The 21,971-nt window shown below is 39.4% G+C and overlaps 1 protein-coding gene and 1 long non-coding RNA gene across 4 annotated transcripts in view; both read left to right on the forward strand.

Annotated features, from left to right (window-relative positions):
* Positions 1-21,971, forward strand: part of GRM8 (glutamate metabotropic receptor 8) — a 317,845-nt gene that overhangs the window by 26,707 nt on the left and 269,167 nt on the right. The window lies entirely within an intron of this gene.
* On the forward strand, positions 18,449-20,339 carry LOC122180683. Of its 3 annotated transcripts, XR_006179205.1 has the most exons (4): positions 18,453-18,471; positions 18,826-18,843; positions 19,429-19,607; positions 19,926-20,339. It is a non-coding gene; the product is annotated as an uncharacterized LOC122180683 (long non-coding RNA). The 3 variants fall into 3 exon arrangements; XR_006179207.1 differs by lacking the exon at positions 18,826-18,843 and having other exon boundaries at positions 18,449-18,471; XR_006179206.1 differs by lacking the exons at positions 18,453-18,471; positions 18,826-18,843 and adding an exon at positions 18,977-19,019.

Below are 21,971 nucleotides of genomic sequence, written 5' to 3' on the forward strand. Positions count from 1 at the left end.
AGTATAGTATAGTATAGTATAGTATAGTATAGTATAGTATAGTATAGCATAAAATTTTCAAAGGTGAACAACAGAAAATACTGTGACTGGGGGAAGCCACAATCAGAAAAGATTTCGAGACCTAATATGTAAGAAGTTAAACAATGGTTAAGAGAGTGAAATGCAGCAAGAAACGATGACTGTTTGCAAGACTGGGAAGAAAACCAGAGATAAGTCTGTGTCAAGATGCTGATTAGGTTACAGGAGTTACATGCATGTTCCTATGGAACTCTGTCCTGGCAGAGTGTCAGGTAAGAAAATTCTGTGAATCTTACCTGTACCTACCTCTGGTAGGTGTGATTTGCCAACATATTGTTCAGTTTAACTAACAATAACGTAGACCTCTGGAGATAGGTATTAAACAGAAATCCTTATGGTGAATAGAGCTGAATAGCTTTCTTGTTCCATGTAAAACTATGACCCAAAAACTGTTTTGGGTCATTTTGTCTCCCTTTTATGGCCTTTAAATTTATCTGTCCATTCATCTGTCTGTCTGTCTGTTTGCTTGTCTGTCTGTCCATCTACCTTTTGTGTCAAAAGCTCACATCCATATAGCTAAATTACATTCCTGCCCAAGATGACCAGTCCCTGGCTCATTTTATTCCCCGGGTTAAGTCTGGAAAAATTTTGGGATGGTAGCTGTTGATTGAAGCCAAAGCTGTGCCATGGGACATGCTGACATTTCTGCTGTACAGTTGAGTGCCAGTCTGTCCTTAGCCATGTTATGTTTATTCCAAAGGCTGCAAAAGAACTTCTAGATAACCAGCAGAATACTAGCCCAGGTTTAGATGGAGTTTGAGCACACTTTTTGTCAAATAACTGCACAGCCCTTGGGAAACAGAGAAGGAAACTTCCTGTGCCTCTGAATAAAAGAAAATAAATGATCTGTATAGTTAAGTCAGAGGGATCCATTTGTAGATCCGGTGTGGCTGTTCTCAGCCTTCAAGAAGCTGATGGAAGATCCATGCACACTCCCAAATGGGGGAATCTTTTCATCCCTGCTGAGTCTCTCAGTGAAGCCCATTGTAGCTCATCTGTGCAGCCGATCTGAGATTTCCACCTTAAATGCCTAAAAGATATTAAACTATTTAATTTAAGAAGCCTTTTAACTGTGGCTTCAAAAAGCCAATTGTTGATCTTGGCACAGCTGCACACTGAGGCAAGGAATCTGGGTGCTGGTTAAGCTTTTTAAAATGGCTCACAAAATCCTAGTTCTTGTGCAAACTCAAGTAGCCTTATGACACGAGAATTTAGTAACCAGACTGCAAGTGCAAGGTAGTAATAAATGACTAGGTAATACATTATGAGTTGTCTAGAAGGACGCCAGGGAGATTATATTGCTCTTTCTTATTCAAAAGAATCTGAGGGAAAGAATTGGTAGCAAACTGATGACATTATCAGATGATAGTAAGCAGAAAAGAAGTGAAAGCCATATTTAAAACTCAGTAGGAGTAGAAGAAAATGAAAAGGGAAGTGCATCAGCATTTTTGGAGTTGCAAAAAAAATGAACTGGATTTAACATGTTGGAAGATGCAAGTTTGGAACAGAAAACAAACCTAATGAATTTGATGAGTGGCTGCAGTGCACAAAGTGGGACTGAGCAGCATCAAATATGGTGGAGCACATCAGCTCCTTTTTGGGTGCTGCTTCATCAGCAAGGCGGCTGCAGTTTCAGGTGGTGTAGCTACATAAGAAACTTGCACACAGGGAAACTCCAGTTAAGAAACCAGAGAAATAATAGAAACAGAAGGTTGATCAATTTAAAAAGAAAATTTACAGCAGTTAATCAGCCTCAATCCCAGGTTTCTAAGAAAGTCATTTCAAGCCACCTTGACTCATTGTGTAGAGTCCAGTGAGAAGCAGTAGTTCTGGCAATACCTGTTAGAAAGTTCATGTGATGGGGGGAGATTGCGGTCCTCTGGATTTGTCAGCAGGAAGATTTCACTCACTGTGTATTTGCAGGTAAATAATTTGAAATGACTTAGAGTTTAGACTTAGAGTTTATAAGAAGTAATTAAATGAAATGAAGAAAATGGTCATTGACCTTGACTATTTTCTTTTATGGCTGCAATACTTTCAGAGACAAACTGGCCTCCTGAGGATGGAATATGTCATAGCTCATGCCACATCTAAACCTTGGTGGAACAAAGTGCCGGAAAATGCCCTTTTAAAAGATAATCCTATTCTGACAGATGGATGGAGCTGCTAGTAATAATACATTTTATTGATATGTGATCAGCTTATAGCAGATAATAGCTCTTTTTGGTTTTAATTTTTTCAGTTCCACAATTCAACATACTACATGTAGTGAAGTCAGGGAATTGTGCAGGCAGACCTGAAGACAGAATGAGGCCTCGTTGTTCTTTCCTGCTCTTCTTGTTCAGTTTGGGCACGTTCTCTCAATGTTGAGTCTTTAAATTCAATCATATTCAGACATGTCCTTCTCATCTCAAACATAAACAATTCAAGTTTGGAAGCATTAGATGCAGAAGTGAAAGGCTTATGAATCTGTTTTCAGTAATGAAAGTGCATTCAAAAGGAAATGAAGATGAGCTAAAATATCAGCATTTCAATGAAAACAAAGCAGTTCTTTTAAAAGTGTTTCAGGGCCTCTGCATCTGAAAACAGCATGACTTGGGCTCATTTATTTGTCATTTGGAAGCCTTTAAATTTGCGCTGGGCTTTTGCTCGTTTTCAATCTCCCGGAACACTCAGATCCGTTTCTTACAGGCCGTCTGTACATGTCAGCAGTAGATCAGAGGAAACAATGGTGAGTCATGGTAGGGGGAAAGGGACTGTTGACTCTGCACTTCTCTAGGGTTAATGATCCGGGGAACAGAGCTGGGGATGAAATGTGAAGTCCAAGAGGCTCCTACAGTTGATCAGCTTTACTCTGAGGTTGTTCACCTTGCTACTAAAGCTTTTACTGGAAAAGCATACTGAGTATGCTAGACTTAAGATTAAAGGAAGAAAACTAGAAAGTACAGTTGCGAGTGTTTGGCAGATGCACAATTACCTTACGAATTGTATGATTTTTTTTTTTTTCTTTAATTGGAACACACAATTGCTTGAATTGTTGGGTTAATGTCACAGCAGAGAAGATCTAAATTTGTATGCTCTTAAGAACTTAAATCTTAAGAAGTTAATTCTTAAGCAGCTAATGTCTAAGCTTTTTAAGTTTCCTAATCAGAGTGTCTATAGATTCTGCATATAATGAAAAAAGCTGAAGCAAAAGAAAGGTCATGAATAGAAGCCATTCTATTGATCACAAAAAATTCCAGAGAATGAAGAAATTCTCTCAGTTGCTATAAGTCCCTTATCCATCAATTTACATAGCTTTTGGCTCTTAAGCAGGAATATTTTCTCAAAAAATTATTGACATGACATTTGAGCCTTGAATTTTAATATTTCACTATATCATTCCTTCAGAGTATGCTGTTGTAACTTCTCCAAATCCAATATTGCATTTTGTTTATCCATGGTGTTGACATCATGGGCAAGCCGTGCCCAAGCAGTTGGACTGTCCTCATCTGAGGGACCACAGGTTCACCTATGGGGCAGCTCAGTGAAGAGTGTTTGTAAGTGAACTCAGAGATGGAGAGGAGAGATGCCATCCTCAAGTAGATAATGTAAACCAGGAACCTCAGTTAACCTCTTTTATGATAAATAACAGCTATCTATGAGACTACACAGTGGCATATGATGTTATCCACATGCATTGTTGGGAAATGGCTTTCAAATCACAGAACTGCTGTTAGAGAAGTATTTACAGTGAAAGGTACCAGGCTGCTCTGAAAATTGCCTCATCATTTGATGCTCAGAAGCAAACTTACAGGAACTTCTTTACATTTCTTGTAGGGTATACTTATATGAAAACAAAGTACCTCTTGATGTAAAATCATCTGTTTGTACTGTACAATATTTAAGAAAATCCATTTAAAGTGAGGGGGTGAACCATCTGGCCTTGTGAACCTGCTGAACCCTGCCATTATTGCCATGTGCTCAGAGATGGCATTACCTCAAGTAAACTCAACCAGCTGCTACCAATTCACCCTCAGGATTTTTGGCTGTGCAACCCCCAGCCCTCCAGTTGTCTCAGCCATGCCAACACACCTCCCTTTACTGAAGCCTCGTCTTGCCTTTGCTGTGCCAGATGAAATTCTCATTTCCCTGGGAGATTTTTCTTGCTGAAGTCCTCAGGGTCATGCTGATACGTGCAGTTCTGTTCTGCTGAATCTTCTTTAGTGCCAGCATCTCAAACTGTTTTAAAGAAGAATGCACCACTATGTGCTGGTAAAGATAAAACACCAGTTTCCAGGGACATTCCCAGAACAAATGTTCCATGAGGCAGATAGACTCCTGTACGTAAATACATGGGTGCTTCAAGAAGCACACCTAGTTTGGGCTGCCAAAAGTTTCATTTTCTTTTTCCAAATACATATAAAGCATGTAGGAAGTACTTCATAATTAACTTTATTTGGGCAAATCTGCATGAAAAAAGTGATGTGTCCACAAATGATCTGTGAATACATCTGCTGTAAGTGATATTTAATAAAGAGGCACTGGTCACGGTTTTGGAAAGTAAATGTAAGTGTAGATCCCTTAAATTTGGAATTGTTGCTCATTTGCTTCTGAATTTCAGGACAATTGTGGGAAATAATAATGGTTTCAAAATCTGCATCAATTTTGGTAAAAACACTGATGGCTCCAGGGCCACTCCATGGTATCTACTTCGGTGTCAATATCACAGAAACCCCAGATACTGGATCTGATACTGTAGTGCTTGATTATTATTGTTATGCACTGTAATCAATAGGAATATTGCCTGTACACAGTACTTTCTTGGCATACCCGGAATAAAGCATACTCAGAGGCTGAGAAAGACAGAAGAAAACCATCTCAGTCACGCAGCTGTAAGATATGAAAAACTGCTTTTCAGTGGGAAATAAGCTTATCCTTCTCTAATGAAATGAATAGCAATGTAAGCTGACAATTGCAGTATTTCAACCAGTACTCGGAATAAGAGATTATTCATTTGTTATAGGCAACATAATGCTCTTTAAAAAAATATCCAATCCTTCTGTTTTTATTATTAGCCTTTGCCATTGTTCTTTAAAAAGATAATTACATCCAGAGAAACAAAGATCCAGTCAAAGCATTTCGCGTGTTAAATAACACACAAACAAAAACAATGCACAGGCCAATTTGTCACTTCTGTAATTGGTGCATTATATGAAGGCTAATGCTGGGTGACTTGGGCTTTGATAACATGGCCAGGTTTATAAAAATATTTTAGTTACAAAAGCAGCCATATTTAAATGTGTAAGAACACTTTACAGTAGGTACAGTGTGAACAGTAGGTGTGAACACAGAAGTCAGTTGTGCATCACAAAAAGTGTGTTCTGGCATAAATCAGTAACTGCTTATGTGACTAAGCATTAGGTTGGAGGATAAAGATCTTATCCTTCCTTTCAGGAAGACTTCTCCATCCTGTTTCAATCTTTCTTAAGAACTGGATAAAGCCACCTGATGGACCAAAACCAAACATGACCTTAACTCTGTCTTGCTTAATTTGCCTCCTTTCTAACACAGGCAGCTTTCTAGATGACCCATTTTTTGAGTTTACTCTGTTGTGGCTTAGATTCTTTTTTATTTCTTTACTTTTTTTTTTTTTTTCCCCCTTTACTTGCAAATTGTTTTTGCTCAGCTGTCACTTCTATTCATTGCTTTAAATAGCGGTAAGAATCTGTAATTATACTGATGGAATAAAGGTAAGGGAAGAAGTAACAAAATGACAGGACTAATTCTCAGGAAAATTTCTGGATTAAACCAGCCTCTAGCAGAATTTCTTTCAATTTCCTATGGATAAAATGAATGCAAGTTTAAGTCAATAGATTAAGCCTCAGATACAGTTTCCCTGGACATTTTCCAGGTCCAGTAGTGATGGTTCACAGCCTGAGGAGTTAGGACATTAAAGAATGGCTGTTTATGGCTTTGCTTTCTGCACGGATGTCCAGAGGTGCAGCGATGCCTGTCAGGTGCTGCTCACAGGGGCTGTGAGAAAAGAAGAATGAGATGTTCAGCTCATCCCGTCTTGAACTGTATTTTCAGTACAATCAGCAGAGCACTTGTGACTTTTAACAAGAAGCCCAATGAACGAATCCATCCTACTGAGGTAAAATGAGCAACCGGGATCCTAGCATGTTTGATGAAGATCATGCAGTTTATTAATTTATTAGTTCATTAAGCCTAATCTGGCACACCATAGTCATCAGTGAACTGTGGTGCACTGTCTGCTTGTTTGTTGCTGACATAAACGCAGAGTTTGCATAATCTTTTCTGCAGAAACCACATATTCTGCTCACTGAATCTGCTTATGGAGTACATGTGCAACGTGTGTGTATATCCTAGCTGAGTGCAGTATTTGTTTCTGTTCCTACAACACAACAAAACTCTTTTCTCACCATGGCATCCCAGACACTGACAGTGAGTTGACTGTGGCCTGGGGGTGGATTGCAGGGGACCTCTCTCTGCCTCTGTGTGAGCTGTTTGCTTGTCTGCATTGCTTCAGCCCATGCTTCACTCATCCAGAGGTGGCTGTCTAGAAATAAAAAGCACTCACGAGGAGAAATAAAACTGTTCCTTACTACTTTTAAGTATGAACTACTGTTGATAGAGGTGATCAGGTGCTGTGCTCTTGATAAAAGTGAAGAGTGGTATGTGCATATGTTTTGTGAGTGCACATTCACACAGAACAGAGTGAATTTGAACTAGAGAAAACTCTAATAGGAGGAGAAAGTTGCATCTAGAGTTCATAAGGATCTTATTAGAGCCTGTATATGAAGACTACAAAAGGCAGGACATTTATAGCAATATCAATAAAAGATAGTCTCCTTCATCAGAAAAAAAAAACGTTGGCCACCAGGGGGCAATAATTTCTTCTGTTCCTCAAAAGTAGAAATAATCTATTTTGAGTCAGAGTCGGTTGTTAATACAACCTCCTGACATTTGTGAGCTTTACAGTATGGATACTTTCACCTCTAAGTTCAAAACTGGCTGCTGTTTCTAGTGACTAAAAATTCTTCACTTTTGAAAGTTAACTGATGTATGTGAAACAACTTCAATCTTTTCTGCTCATTTTTTTTTTGACACAGTTGTCTACAGCACAGAATTGATAGTTAGCACCTGTTCTGGCAGGTCAATTAAGATCAAATGAAAAACCTAATGGGAAAAGTAGAGAAAAAATAACTTTAAAAAATACCCTCTTGACATGCAAGGATTACAAATGTCTTTTCCTCAGGTTTCCTTAGTCATTTAAATTTACAGTGATCCATCAGTCAATCTGTCTGTCTACACAGAACCATCTAAGCTCTCTACATTTTAAGTGAACAGATCCATTTTTACTAAAGAGCTATTAAAATTATTTTCATACGTGATAGCTGAATGTGAATTAATTTGAATAAGTTTTATCCCTCTTATATATTGCCCATTAAGTTATTTTTTCTAACTAGATGTTGAGTTGTTATCATAGCTTTCAATTAAAATTTCAATAGGAAGAGTTAGTAGCTATTCAGGGAAAAGCTACTGAAGGATATTATTTAGGTCCTGTAAACAAATTTCATGCCAGAAGATTTAGCAGACAAGCTGCCAGAAAGCTCTGGCTTTCTTGCCACAGTGCTCCTAGAGATATCACAGAATAACTGTGGTCAGCAGATCTGAAGTCTTTTCAGTGTTTTAAAGCATTTTGAGTGAAGGCACTCTTAGAGCATGAATGACTAATGGATTCATCCTGTACAGCGTTATTCATCACAGCCTGTTCTGCAGATTCTGAGTGGTCAGCTGTCCCATTGTGGTGACCAGGCTTCCATAAATAAGGCCACTTGTCTGAAGTGGAGCACACATATGGATGTCATTTAAGAAAGACTCCTAGTGTTTTGGTGGAATTATGATTTGAACTATGTGGAACAGATATAAATAGCATCATTCTAGTTTCTCCAGTATGTCCTTGCTGTTTCCATTTGCTCCATCTACTAGAACCTCTACAGACAGAAGGGAGGAATGTGTCTGCAATAGAAGGAAAGTTTAGCATCTGCTTTGGAGCAGATGCTCAGCATCATGTGCTACCCAAATTAGCTGGCCATCAGCCTCAACCTTGCTGGAGTCAGCTTCTGTCCTAATATTTGGAAGAACAATACCTTGCAGTGGGAACTCTTGCTGAGAGACCTGTGGATTTATTAATTACAAATCAAGCTGAGCTGTCACATGAGCCTTCTGTTCCCGTGTTCAAAGCCATAAAAGTTTTCACTTAGGAGGTACTGACTGCAGCTAACATACTCTGCGAGATCCTTCATTGATACTTTTCCTAGAACACATCCAGTGTTATAGTTTGGAGAAATGGTTATTATAGAGAAGCTTAACAGATTGCTAGAAAAAAAGGTAAAACTGCAAGCATTTAGACAAGAAGTGATTTTCAGAATTACCAGAATAGTTCTATAGTTGACATGTCAGGTTTTGAAGTCCTTGTGTGCTGAGACTTAAATCTGTACGAATCCCTACTAGGCCGTGTGCATAGCCTCAGAGCACAAAGATTTAATTATATGTAATGTGATTCATACATTTTCCATTCTAGAACCACCTCTGCTGCTGCAGCAGAAAGGTGATGAAGGAGGAATGAACATTGATTGCAAGGGTTCTGGTAGGGAATCTCCAAATGCAGGAAAAATTGTTCTATGGCTGTAGCTATCATTCTGCTTCCATATTTATCCCCTAGCACAGTGACCCAGGAAAAGTAAGAGTGCTAAGTACCAGTGCCCTGGTGAAAGCCTTGTGCAAAGAGACCGACAGAGAACAGAGAGGGCTCTAAGTGGCAACTTGATTGACTCCTCCACGTTATGTCCTGCAGAGACTATAGCACAGCAATTTGTGAAATATCTCAGTTTGTCTGAAAAACTCCTCTAACCTGTATGAATCAGCCTAGTTATTTTAAAATCATGACAGTTTCATGATGTACACTGAGAATATCCTTACAGTCAATTGATCAGTCACTTGATCAGTATTGATTCGTGCTGCCACCACCGCAGAGAAATGGGTAGCAGATGATTTGCTCAAGTGGCTGCACAAAGTGGTATTATAAACTAAGGCCACAGACACAATCCATAACAACGTATAACATTCGTTAAGAGTGACCAGAAACCACAAAAATTACAGTGACTGAGCATGAAATCTCTCTCTGAGGCTTTCACAAATTAAGAGAGAAGATGGCAGAGGAATAGAAAAGGGACAGCAGAGGACTTCCTCAACCTGGCCATGACCTGGCTACCTGTCCTCTCCTCCATCTTCAAGAGGTGGCCAGCCTCCTGGCATGGGACAAACCATCAGCCTATGGTTCATTGCCAGTGCAACAAGTGCCAGCTTCACAGGATGAAAGGAGCTGGAACAGAGCCAGTCTGACTGCAATTAAGATAGCTGCCAGTGCCCTTGTTTTTGTGAAGTTTTAGTGTAGTTTTTCTCCCATAGTAACGTTGTGCAAAATGGAGAAAGGTTTCCAAAAGTGCCCTACTGGATTACACCCTACTAAAAAGACAGGTTCTCTGGCACCTTCTCTCCTTTCTACACATGCTTCTGAATGGCCAGAACACTTGCCTCAAAATACAAGATGCATTTAAACCTAGCCAGACAGATTTCACAAAACTTCTGCATGCACCAGTGCCTAAATTAGTCATTCTGGAGGTGGGCTTATATTCTAGAACAAAAAAAAAAAAAAAAAAAGCAGACTAAAAATAAATCAGTGTAAAGAAGTAGATTCAGAAAGTTAGCTGTGCATTGACAACATTCTGGATACTTAATATAAAAATCTTAAAGCTTTTCTTGAAAAAAGGAAAACAATGCAGAAGATCTTGGACGCCGCTGACAGTTTTTAATAAAAGGAAAAATGAATTAAAATCTGCTTGCAATACCTAATGATGTGAAACAACTGATGCATGCTTATATTATCCCCACTATTATTTTGGTCTATAGGCTCATTGCATGCAACTTTTCTGGCCTCCTCTAGCAGTGAGCTTTGCTGTGTGACAGTGAGCTTTGCTGTGTCTACAGCACAGCCCTTTCCATGATTACAACAACAGTTTTTATTTTCTTTGCCTGCAATAAATGAATGAAAGGGCAATTCTGTGACTGATTTTATAATACAGAATTTCCTACTAGGCTATTATGCAATATTATACAAATCACATGGAATGCACCCTTTTAATAAGTTGCTTTTGATCTTGTGATTACTATGGTACAAAGTGGGAAAGTGGTTTTTCCAGCGAGTTAATCTCCTTTTTGAAAGTATCAAAGGAGAGCTCTCATTAGTTCATGAGTCATAATGTTGACTATGTCTAATGAGAGAGCTCATATGAGAGAACCATAGGCTGAAACTGACAACAGTTTTGTTTTGATTGACAGTTGATTAATTTACTGCAGAATAATAACAACAAAAAATAAATAATAGTAATAATGATAAAACATATAAAAATGACTACTATATCAAAATTTGGGTACAAGCAACTATTGCTTCTCTAGACTTTTGTGAACCTTGCCTTTTTTTTGGTTAAAAATGATGAGTTATTGAGCCAAACCATGTAATGGCATTCTGTAGTTTTACTAAAACTGTTCTCCAGATCTGGTAAGCAGTTTTCCTGTACCTTCCACATAACCTTCAATCCTACATGAAATATCAGTGAATCCCTTTTCAGTTCCAAGTTAGACACTTTGGTTTCCCACATCCTAGAAATGTTAGAAACATCCCATATGTTAAATCATTGATTCTTGTCTTTATTATTTCTATTATTCTTTTTAATATATTTTGAAATCTTGACATTATCAGTGAGTTAGGGAGGTCTTTTCCCACCCAGCTTTGGCAGCACCAAATTGCAAACTATTTTAATGAAGATGTGTTGTATTCATTGCATTAGTACTGAAAATAGCTTTCTTTGGAGTTTTGTAATGATCTTCAAGTGCCATTATCTTTATTTCTAATTGCAAAGATTTCTGTGTTTATAATTTCTTCCATGCATCTGTGAACCCACAACAGAAAAGAACAGCACAACATATACAAAAAAGCAAATAGGAATTTGTTCTCTAATCTAAATGGTCCATGTAAGAACAATGTGCTTTGTAATTGTGCTGAGAAAAATGACAGTCCAGAAGTGTAATGATGAATACTGATGTTACGTGCAGTATGAGAACAACTGTGGCTTTCCCTCCGAAGCTAATGCCGTCAATTTTATGATGTTGGCCCACGATGTCAGAGGTGGGTGTTGGTGGTACAGCAGTAGAGGCTGAACCTTCCCACCAGTATCCCATTAGGTGTTGTTGCTGTGTGACAGATGGCAGCGGAGGGGCAGTCTGACAAAATGGCGTCTGACATGGAAGCGCGTATGAAGGAAAGGTGTGTCACTGAATTCCTCCATGTGGAAAAAATTGCACCCATTGACATTCATTGACACTTGCTGAATGTTTATGGAGACCAAAGAGCAGATATGAGCACAGTGGGGGATGGGTGTGCATTACAGCAGTGGTGACAGTGACAGTGGATCACCTTCACTGGTGCTGATTTTTACGAATGCAGCATGCAGGCTCTTGTTCATTGCTGGTGAAAATGCACAGCTGATGGTGACTGTGCTGAAAATGAGTGTTTTGTAGTTGAGACTTTGCTCTGTCAAATACTGTTATTATGCTTTTGGTATCTGTTGTATTCTCCATGGAAATAAACAGAAAACATTACTTTCAGAGCATCCTACATGCTAAGTATGTGTTTCACTGCAGGTACGTTCCTATGGAATACATACTTGAGACAATGCAGGAACTTTTAGACCAAGCAGAATTTTATTTAGAGAATTACGCACACAGGTTGGAGGGCTGGATTGCTATCAGAAGGGTGAAGGAAGTTCATATCTTTGAATTCTGGTTTAGGCAGGGTTCAGGAGAGCAGCATATGACCTACAGTCTAAACTGTGATATTCCAGGCTATCAGCATGTACCTAAATTTTCAAACTTGTGTGCAGAATGTGTCAAATATATTGAGCAGTAAACTAAAATGGAATCACTTTGATAGGAAAATCTTCAGCACGCTTAGTGTTTTGGAACTGAATACTCCCTCTTTGTTCACTTTTTCTGCAGTGCCAAAAAGACACTATTAATGTTGCTATAACGCTTTTTTATGCCATACTGACCTGAAGAGGTAAGCAATCCACAACAGGGAAATCGATACTGTAGCTTGAAGATTGCTATTTGTCTTTTAGCCTTAAAGAAGTGTTTTGTGCATAAAACATGGCTACATTTTTGGCTACAGCAGCATGCTTGAAATGTGATGGATCTGCTTAAGGAGATCAATGTTTTCTGAATACCCATACAGCATATTTATCTTTGTGCTATGAGCTCCTTATTCTGTGCCATAGTAAATATGGTCACTTCCAACTTCTTGCTTTTTCACTCTTACATAGCATCTGTAGGGACTGAAAAAAATCCTTCAGGGGATGCAGTTGCCTTAAGAGGACAGAGAGAATAAATGGATTAATGAGGAAGAGGGAAACTGAAGTGCTCTTGTCTGTTGTGAGTATATAATTTAAGATTTCTATCAGATAATACAAAGAATGTGAAAAAAAGAAACAAAATTTCAGTACCAGTGTAACTTCAGGATCTCTCAGTCAGGCACAGCCTCGAATTACATATGTATGACTGCACATTTGTAATCACATATGCAAATCCTTACGGATAGATTGGTTGATGGGGACTGATTTGCCTAACTGCGTTATGATTATTTCTCAGCAGCTCTATCACACATAAATCCCTTACTTCTGGCAGTCATTTGTCACTATGACCTAATCAAAGCAAAAATATTTGCAGTAACAGTGATTATGGAAATTTCTAATTTTATAATCATTGGCACCCAGACAGCCGTTGGTTTCCAGTTCTAATTTTCCTTGGTTCAAGACAGTGAGGAGCAGGGCTCAGCCCACTGATGGGCTGAGCAGTGATGAAAGCCTGGCTTAGGGCACCCTTAGAGAGGGAGCAGGTTTTGTCAAGAGAGTCCTCATCTCTCAGAAGCATTTTAGCAAAAGCATTTTGCCAAAGGCAATCTGCTTAGCAGGAGGTTTGTCTTGGGAGACATTCCCTGGAAGCATTTTCCCTTGCAGGGTCTTGTCTGTAGAAATGTTCCCTGAGGCTCTTCCCCAAGCATGAGGACTTATCTGTCATAATCTTAATGTTTTAACAACAGTCTTTTTTAATTATTATTTTTTCATATATACATATGTACATGTGTGTAACAGATTAACTGTAGTCTTACACTGGTGCAATATATGTCACAAATAGATTTCTCCAGCTTTCTCTAAAATTTAAGATCTTCAGATCTGTGCTAGCTACAAAAATGGCTACTTCAGCTTCTCACTTCTTCCATTTAGAGCCAAACTGCCGCCACCTTCTCACACTCCAGATTGCATATACAGACCCAGAATTGTTACACCCTCAGTGCACACGCACACATAGCACTCATTTCTGCTGACAGCAATTACACTTACAGCCCGAGCAGGAAGGTACCATTCTACATTTAGTTCTCTCAGTCAGCGGTATAAAGACTGAATTCAAGTTCTCATTTTGGGCTTCCTGTTTTCTCTTGATCTTCTGTGTGAAATGCTCTACTGTATTTTGCAGTTTGTAAAAACTCATCTGTCACCTTTTAGTGAGTATGGAAAACATCTTTGCCTTGTTTTTAGCATATGCCGCTTTGCAGACAATGTGTATGGATGTGATGGAAATTACTAATACTTGCAAGTGAAATGTGCACCTGCCAGATTTCCTTTCTGACTGGGTTTACAGCAGCTTACTCTGCTGATTTCAACACACTCTTTGCTTACATCGCTACAAATGGAGAATTAAGTAAAAGAGTTTGGAGTAGGAAATAGAGCATCTCCTCTGCGGCTTCTGAACTGCCTGCAATATCTCCCAGGGCCTAATCTTTGAGGTATTTAAATATGTAGAGTCAGAGAGACAACTCCGTGCTCAGCATTAGGTACACAGGAAAGGACTTGGCTGGAATAGAGTCCTGAGGGTTTTTCGTCCAGCCCTCAAAGCAGTTAGCTGTAGATAATACTCTAATTTAGGAGACAAAATGCCTTCAAAAGTAAGGTAATTCTCTTTTTCAGTGTACTGCATGGCAGTTATGTTTTAGGCAGCTGCATCTTTTCATTGGTACGCAGTATTTACCATCCTCTTTCCCAAGATTCCCTTGCCCTATTTTCAGAAGTTTGCCTTGAAGTACTACTGATTTTCTTTGGCCTTGAATATTATGCATTATAAATATGATTTGCTTAGAAGTTTGTAATGCCTTTTTATCAGCAGTTGGTATGACTGTGCAGCTGTTTGGCAATTACATACTATGGAGCTGAACAGAAACTTTAAGACATGAAGCATTTCTAGGGAAGTTTGATAATTGAAAAAAACCTGACCTAAAAGTGAAATCTCAAATACTGGAAAAAAGGAAAAAGACTTTTCTCTGCAAATGCTATGATGTTTTTGAATGTCAATGCATTTGAAGGAATATCCACCAGGAGATCACTGTTCTTAGCACCATTTTATCTCGTATTTCCTCCGGTAGCAAAAATTAATTTTAAATGTCATCTGTTTAATTGTTTGTTATGCCTAATTAAAACTAGTAATTTATTTGATTTATTTGTAGCCTACTTAGTGCATTGCTTTCTTTAAAAAATTACAGGAATTTGATTTGTAATTACAAAGATTGGGTATTTCCTAAAATATCTTTTTCACAGTGTTTTTACCCTGGACAAAAATAATGCCATTTTGGTAATGGGGAGTTCTGTCATTCTTGAAAGATGGATCACAGACAAAGGGAGTTTTGTATCTTAATGACAAATTATTCTCACTCTACAGATGGTAAACATGATATCAAGAAAATGCACTTTCTTACCTTCAGAAAGATTTAGCAGCCTGTGCCCTTGCTTATTTTCCTAGTGACTTAGCCAGAGCTTATGCTGTGGACAGGGGCATGCAGCACAAATGGAGGTGCATTGGGCTGGGGAGGCCAGAACTAAAGTGCATTCCCTGAAGCAGTAGTTGTAAAGGCTCATGTTGGAAAGCAAAATAAATCTGAAGCAGTGTATTCTGGGAGAAGGAGTAGGTGCTTATAAAAATTAATAAAAAATTCCAAGATCTGTTTAGTAATATGGTATTTAAGAAAAAGAAATTGATTAGATAAGATGAGCGTTTTTCACAGTGAACATTTTCAAAATAATGTGGAAAGGGCAAAAATGCAGAGGTTTTTCATCTTTCTTTGCTGATGCAAAACTGACCTTTTTAGCTGGCTGTTTTGTGTGCCAAAAATTAATTCTTGACAAATACTTAAGCAGCATATTGCTAAAATATTCAAATTTGTAGATGGTGAAAGCTGTCAATCTCAGTAAGGTTCTGCTCTCCTAGTGGTCTTTAGAGTTGTGGTGACCCTCATGTGAGAATGCTGTGACTCTGAAAATTGACCCTCAGCAGGGAGAGGGGCACGCTTGCCTAATCTTATTTAGTGCTCATATTGTGAGATCAAAATCAGGGTGCATGAAGAAGCCAAAAAATTCTTTGGCATCTTGCTAGTGAGGGGCAATTACATCCACCAGAGCTGCTGCAGTGTGGAGTGGAGTCCTCTACTGACAGGAATCATAGAATCATTGAATGGCCTGGGTTGAAAAGGACCACAATGATCATCTAGTTTCAACACCCTGCTATGTGGAGGGCAGCAGACCAGGCTGCCCCAGAGCCACATCCAGCCTGGCCTTGAATGCCTGCAGGAATGGGGCATCCACAGCCTCCTTGGGCAACCTGTTCCAGTGCGTCACCACCCTCTATGTGAAAAACTTCCTCCTAATATCTAACCTAATAGCTAACCTAATGGCTAACCTAAACTTCCCCTGTCTCAGTTTAAAACCAGTCCTCCTTGTCCTATCACTATCCACCCTTGTAAACAGCCGTTTCCCTTCCTGTTTATATGCCTCACAGGAGCCGAGTAGAGGGGGACAATCACCTCCCTCTCCCTGCTGACCACCTCTTTTTTAATGCAGCCCAGAACACAGTTGGCCTTTCGAGCTGCAAGCGCACACTGCTGGTTCTTGTCCAGCTTCTCATCCACCAAGACTCCCAAGTCCTTCTTTGCAAGGATGCTCTTCAGGACATCTTCCCCCAGTTTGTATAAATACCTGGGATTGCCCCAACCCACATGCAGCACCCTAAACTTGGCCTTACTGAAACTCATTGAGTTTTCATGGGCCCGCTTCTCCAGCCTGTCCAGGTCCCTCTGGATGGCTTCCCTTCCTTCCAGTGTATTGACTGAGGAACTGGACCTCAGTTCTTGCTGTGGTCCATTACTACACTCTTAAGTGCGTGAGTTTGTGTGCACTTTTTAAGAACTCATGGGAGCTTATTACTTGGTGAATGCAAATTCCCCTTTTTGTTGCGGAATGCTATGCTTGCACAGACAACTGAAAGTTTATTTACTACGAAATATTTCAAGTATGTTTGCTTTTTAAGGCTTGGCAATATCTTGTCAATCTTCTTTATCATTTTAATGATTTACTGAAAGAGATTTAATATAACTATTTTTTTTCCCCATGGGGCATCTTACAGAAAGTAACGCCAACACCCCATTGTGCAGCTGCAATTCCTGAGGTAGCAACAAAATCTTTATAGGTTTATGTTCTTATCTGTTTGCACTGACTGTGTTATATTTACTTTCCTTTCTCAGGACTTAGAGAAGGACTAAAATTAGATCAGATGATGCCTACTTTCATTTAAATTCTAAATGTAAACATGAATTGAAACAAATATTTGCTGGCTTTTTGTAAACAGTAAGATATTTGAATATTTTTGAGTCCATGGCTTTAATCTAAGCTCCCTCTGCAGTCACTAGAGATAAACAGGTCTCCAGTAGAGGCTTATCAGTCCATTTAGGTGTGAATTGTTCACTGGAAGGACCGGTCTCTCTTTATTGACTATAGAGAACAGTAGGGCAAATAAATTCAAAGCTCAGTTCTGTCTGTAGGATGACACGAACCAGCCTATTGCTTAAAGCAATGTCAGCCATGAGATCAGCCCAAATGTCTTTTACCCACTTGGATCGTGAAGACCCCTGGTGTCTGAGAGGGACTCCCTGGATGGCACATTACAGTGTCTGACTTTTTTTTATGGTGAAAAAGTTTATCTTCATATCTGTCTGAATCACATTTCAAATTTTGCCTGCTGTCTTACACCATGTCACCATGCACAGCTGTGGAGAGCCCAGCCCCATCTTCTAACTCTGGAGGACAGCTCTTTGGCTTCCCTGAAGCCATCTCTCCTTAAGGCAAAGCAGATCCTGTTCCCTCAGCTTCTCCTTAAAGGGCAGGAGCTCCAACCCCCAACCATCACAGTGGTTGCACATGGTCTGGTTTATCTGTATTGTTCTTGTACTCATCACTGAACTCATCTACCACAATTGATTTTCATCTTTAAATCATTTCACTAAACTCAGAAACAAAACACTGCTAGTAAAGAAAGCACTGATTGTCTCTACCTTACCTGTTTTGGCTGTTACTAAATCACCCATGCCATCCAGCATGCTAATTCAGCATGTTGCTATGAATGTACTAGCATGAGCTCTTTTTGCTTGTTTTTAACATATTTTCCAGTTTCTACTCCAGGTAACCTTTGGCTTTTCTGACACCGTTCCAATGTAATGAAGTAATGATTTTAAATTCCGTATTTGTCCTTCTTCCTGTACATTACCTCTTACTGTTGCCTCTGTGCTGAAAGTCCCCTGGTTAGTCAAGCCAATTTTCAGGTATTTTTGCTAGTCTTCCTGAATATTAGGAAGAACTGCTCTTAATAGAATGTGGTCCTGAAAGATTTGCCAGCTTCCTCTAACTACTTTACTTGTTAAAGCTGCCATAGGATCACACCTGGCATTTTCCTAAGTAAGTTGAAGTCTACTGTTCTGAAATTTCAGGTCTTTACTTTGCTATCTAACACTAAATATCAAGAAGTAAAGCCCAGCACAGCTTTCCAGTTTACATTCAGCATGAAATACCTTTAACTTATATAAGACATAATTTTTCTACTTTTTTAGTTAATGGATCACGCCATCATTTTGTTTATATAAGGGAATAAGTTTTTTTTATTATTGAAAGACACTAATATCTTAGGCAATCAAATCACCTCTTGATCCTTATTTGTTGAATTCATTCTTATCTCAGTTGCAAGGCACCAACATTAGGAAGCAGCTGTACGAACAGGTGACTCATGCAAGCAGGTGGAAATTATCTGGAATATAGGAAGGTTTCCTGAAGCAGGTATAATTAAGCATTAGAGGAGAGAGAGTGTTTAGGGAGCTGCTAGAGGTATAATCTGTTTGAGGTAGAAGGAGGAAAAAGAAAAACCAAAGCACAAAAACCTTAGGTTTATATTTTGTTATTGTTAGAGTTAACAGTAAAAGTCAAAGCTTAGGGAGTGAGTAAGTTTTGACTCTGTAGAGCATCTGTTGGCTAATCAAAGCAGATATTCTAGACTTTACTTTCCAACTGTTCTTTAGATTGAATGTTTACAGTCAATAAAAAGATAATATATTTTTCTTGCTCTGAAAGGGATTTTGGTATTTAACTGGCTGCTTTTTGCATCCTAAATGGAGTAAATTAACTCACTTTCAGTACACATCGAGAATTTATTATTAAATGTTAGGCTTGAACAAGTTGATTTTTTTTTTTTTCTTAGATTTTACTTCTGTAGCAGGTAGGAGCTGAAATGAGATTCTTCTCACACTGCATCAATTTCCACATCTTATCTCAAGCGCTTTTTATTTCTTGAGAATATGTAGGCGTGTATATAGAAGCTTTAAAAAAAAAAAAAAGTGTGTGATAAGATCACATTTTTGATAATCTGTTTGATTCTTCAGCTGTTGTTTTCAGGTGAAGTTCCATGTCTATGAAAAGCTTTCTTAACTTAATAAGGACTTGGTTAATGAATATACTGAGTTTGGGACTTCAGTCTCATATTTTCTGAGAAGTCATAGTAAGGAATAAAATAAACGTGCATTAGTTTTGTTTTATAGTTTCAAGGACGTAATAAGGAGAAGCTGATGCTCTCCTGACATGAGAGCCTGATTGTTGTTGTTCTAGAAGCTTCTTTTGTAGAGCTGAGATTTCCAAAATCTGTGCAGAAATGTTAGTGTGACTATCCAGTAATTTTCCACACAGGGAGGCTTCTAGCTGGCACTTTATGTGCTGTGTGACCTGTGTGCATCCAAACTATGAAATGAAGATCTGAAAGGGATTTGGCAAAGAGGATTTTTTTTTCTGTTTGCTTCTTTGTTTTTAGGAAAAAATGAGAAAACGCAATTAGTAACAACAGTAGTTTATGCTTTGAAGTGAGCGCTCCCAGTATGGGAAGAGATGGGAGTGGAGGCAGTATTCCACCTGAATTGTACAAGTGTGGAGGAGCTTTTCATTCTTGAAGTGCCAAGAAACGTGTGGAGCCCTTGTCTCTGCTATAGGAAGGTGAGCTGTTCCTGCCTGCTGCGGTGTGACAGCTGTGCTCTGCTTCCTGAAAGCCTGAACTGAGCTGAGGAGTCCCACTATGCCCGTTGTCCCTTCCATCCCTGCTTGGGACCTCAAGTCTGTGGGTGGGAGTATAATGGATTTTCCTTCTCTGCTGTTTAGAGGATGCTAAAGCAAGGAAGCCTCTGGGGGAGGGGGCAGAGGCTAATAATCTTCCCTGGTGTTTCCTAATGATGATGATATAAGCTCTTTGGGAGAGTGCTTTTTGTCTTGAGAACTCCATTTCTAGCTGTTTTTCTCCATCTGTTGTCCTGTTAGGCTAAGCACTGAAGATGAGGATGTGTTTCTGCAGCTAATTGCCCATGTGATACCCAGGTCCTGCTCTGCTGTGGGCTGCAAGGCGCTGCAGGCGCTGGAGACTCCAAACCTTAGGCTTTGATGCATCAGTCAGTGCGAAGAGCAAGCTGGCCTTGTTAAGGTGCCTTCGCTTTGATACCATAAACAACAGAGACTCGGGGGCTGCTGGCCACCAAGGCAGGCACTGATTATTTAGTTCTGTTTTATGTTTTCTGTACAGTGCTCTCTGTATGTGAAGCAGTATAATTGAAATCATTATTTTTTTTTAGTCTGACTGTTGTGACATCTGTGAATATAAAGGCATTTTTTTAATCTCTCGAGTAAAATATTGTTAATTGCTGGCTCAGACAGATTAAGTGAGTAGAAAGGATAATGTGCAGGGAACTATAGTCAGAAATAACAGATAAGACCCTGATTGGTATACAAATGTATAGTAAACTTAATTGTATGGGGTATTGTGTCTAGCATAATTTTCTCATCATAATGGAATGAAACCATGCTTCTTTAGAAATCAGATAAAGAAAAATTGAACAGGTCATTTTAGAAACTTCTGCATAATACTCTCAGACCCCTTAATTGTTCTCATAAATGCAGAGAGTTATATTTGGACTACCTAGCCCAGATAAAATAAGACCTCACACAACCCTCTTATGTGCCGAAAGTGGCACTCAGACATCACAGTCTGTGATCTGTGAAGATGTTCTTGGATCTGTGAAACTTCTGGTGTCTAATTTTGGTCAGTAAATTTCCCTTAGTGTTTACAGTTCGTCAACTGCGTTAACCCACAAGGGCTGCCTCCATGGAAGTTAGCTTATTGCCAAAATGTTTGGCAAGTAATATTACATTCAGTGTTAAATAAGTTCCTCAAGAAGTAAAGACCAGATCCTGGGACCTGTGATGCACAAAAGTATGTCACAGTGAAGAGCAACGGTGCAAAATGTGGCTTCAGGGCAACTAGCATTTTGGAAGGGGAAATTAAAAAGGGGAAGAAAAAAAAAATAAAAAAAAAATAAAAAAGAGGGATGTGGATGGGGGAAGAAAGCAGCTAGAGATGATAACATTGTCCTTTTCTCCATATATGTTTTGAAAGAGAAGTGTAAACCAGTCTTATATACAGAGGTGGCTATGGGCTATTAAGTGCTGTCTTGGTTCCAACCTAGATATGATTTGGACACATCCTGAATCATGGAATCGTTTGAGTTGGAAGGGATCCTTAAAGATCATCTAGTCCAACTCCCCTGCAATCAACAGCAGCACCTACAGCTAGGTCAGGCTGCTTAGAACCTGATCCAACCTGAACTTGAATGCCTGAGGGTAGGGGGCATCCACAACATCTCTGGGCATCCTATTCTAGTGCTTCACTGCTGTTCTTGTTGGGGGGAAAAAAAAAAAGCCCTTCTTCCTTATATTCAATTTAAGACTCCCCTCTTTCAGTTTGAAACTCTTCAGTTTGGGGGGGGGTCTGGATGAGGACCATGAGCATGATCAGAGGGCAGGCGCACCTCCCCTATAAAGACAGACTGAGGGAGCTGGGCTTGTTCAGCCTGAAGAAGAGAAGGCTGTGAGGACACCTCATTGCAGCCCTCCAGTATTTAAAAGGTGTTTATAAGCAGGAGGGGACTCAACTTTTTACAGGTGTAGGCAGTGATAGGACAAGGGGGAATGGTTTTGAGTTTCCCAAGGAGGGAAGTTTTATATTGGATGTCTGGGGAAGTTCTTTACAGAGAGAGTGGTGAGGTGCTGGAACAGGTTGTCCAGAGAAACTGTGGTTGCTCTGTTTCTGAGGTTTTTAAGAGCAGGTTGGATGGGGCCTTGGGCAACCTGGTCTAGTACCAGATTTGGAGGTTGGTGGCCCTGCCTGTTGCAGGGGGGCCTGGAACTTGGTGATCCTTAGGGTCCTTTCCAAGCTAAGCCATTCTATGAAACCATTTCCTGTTTGTTGTGTCCCTATCACCACAGACCTTGCTAAAGAGTCCATTCCCTTCTTTCTTACAGCTCTCCTTTAGA

The sequence above is a fragment of the Lagopus leucura genome, unplaced genomic scaffold (assembly GCF_019238085.1).
Source record: "Lagopus leucura isolate 7727_CA_CO unplaced genomic scaffold, USGS_WTPT01 Super-Scaffold_100008, whole genome shotgun sequence".
Classification (NCBI taxonomy): Eukaryota; Metazoa; Chordata; class Aves; order Galliformes; family Phasianidae; genus Lagopus; species Lagopus leucura.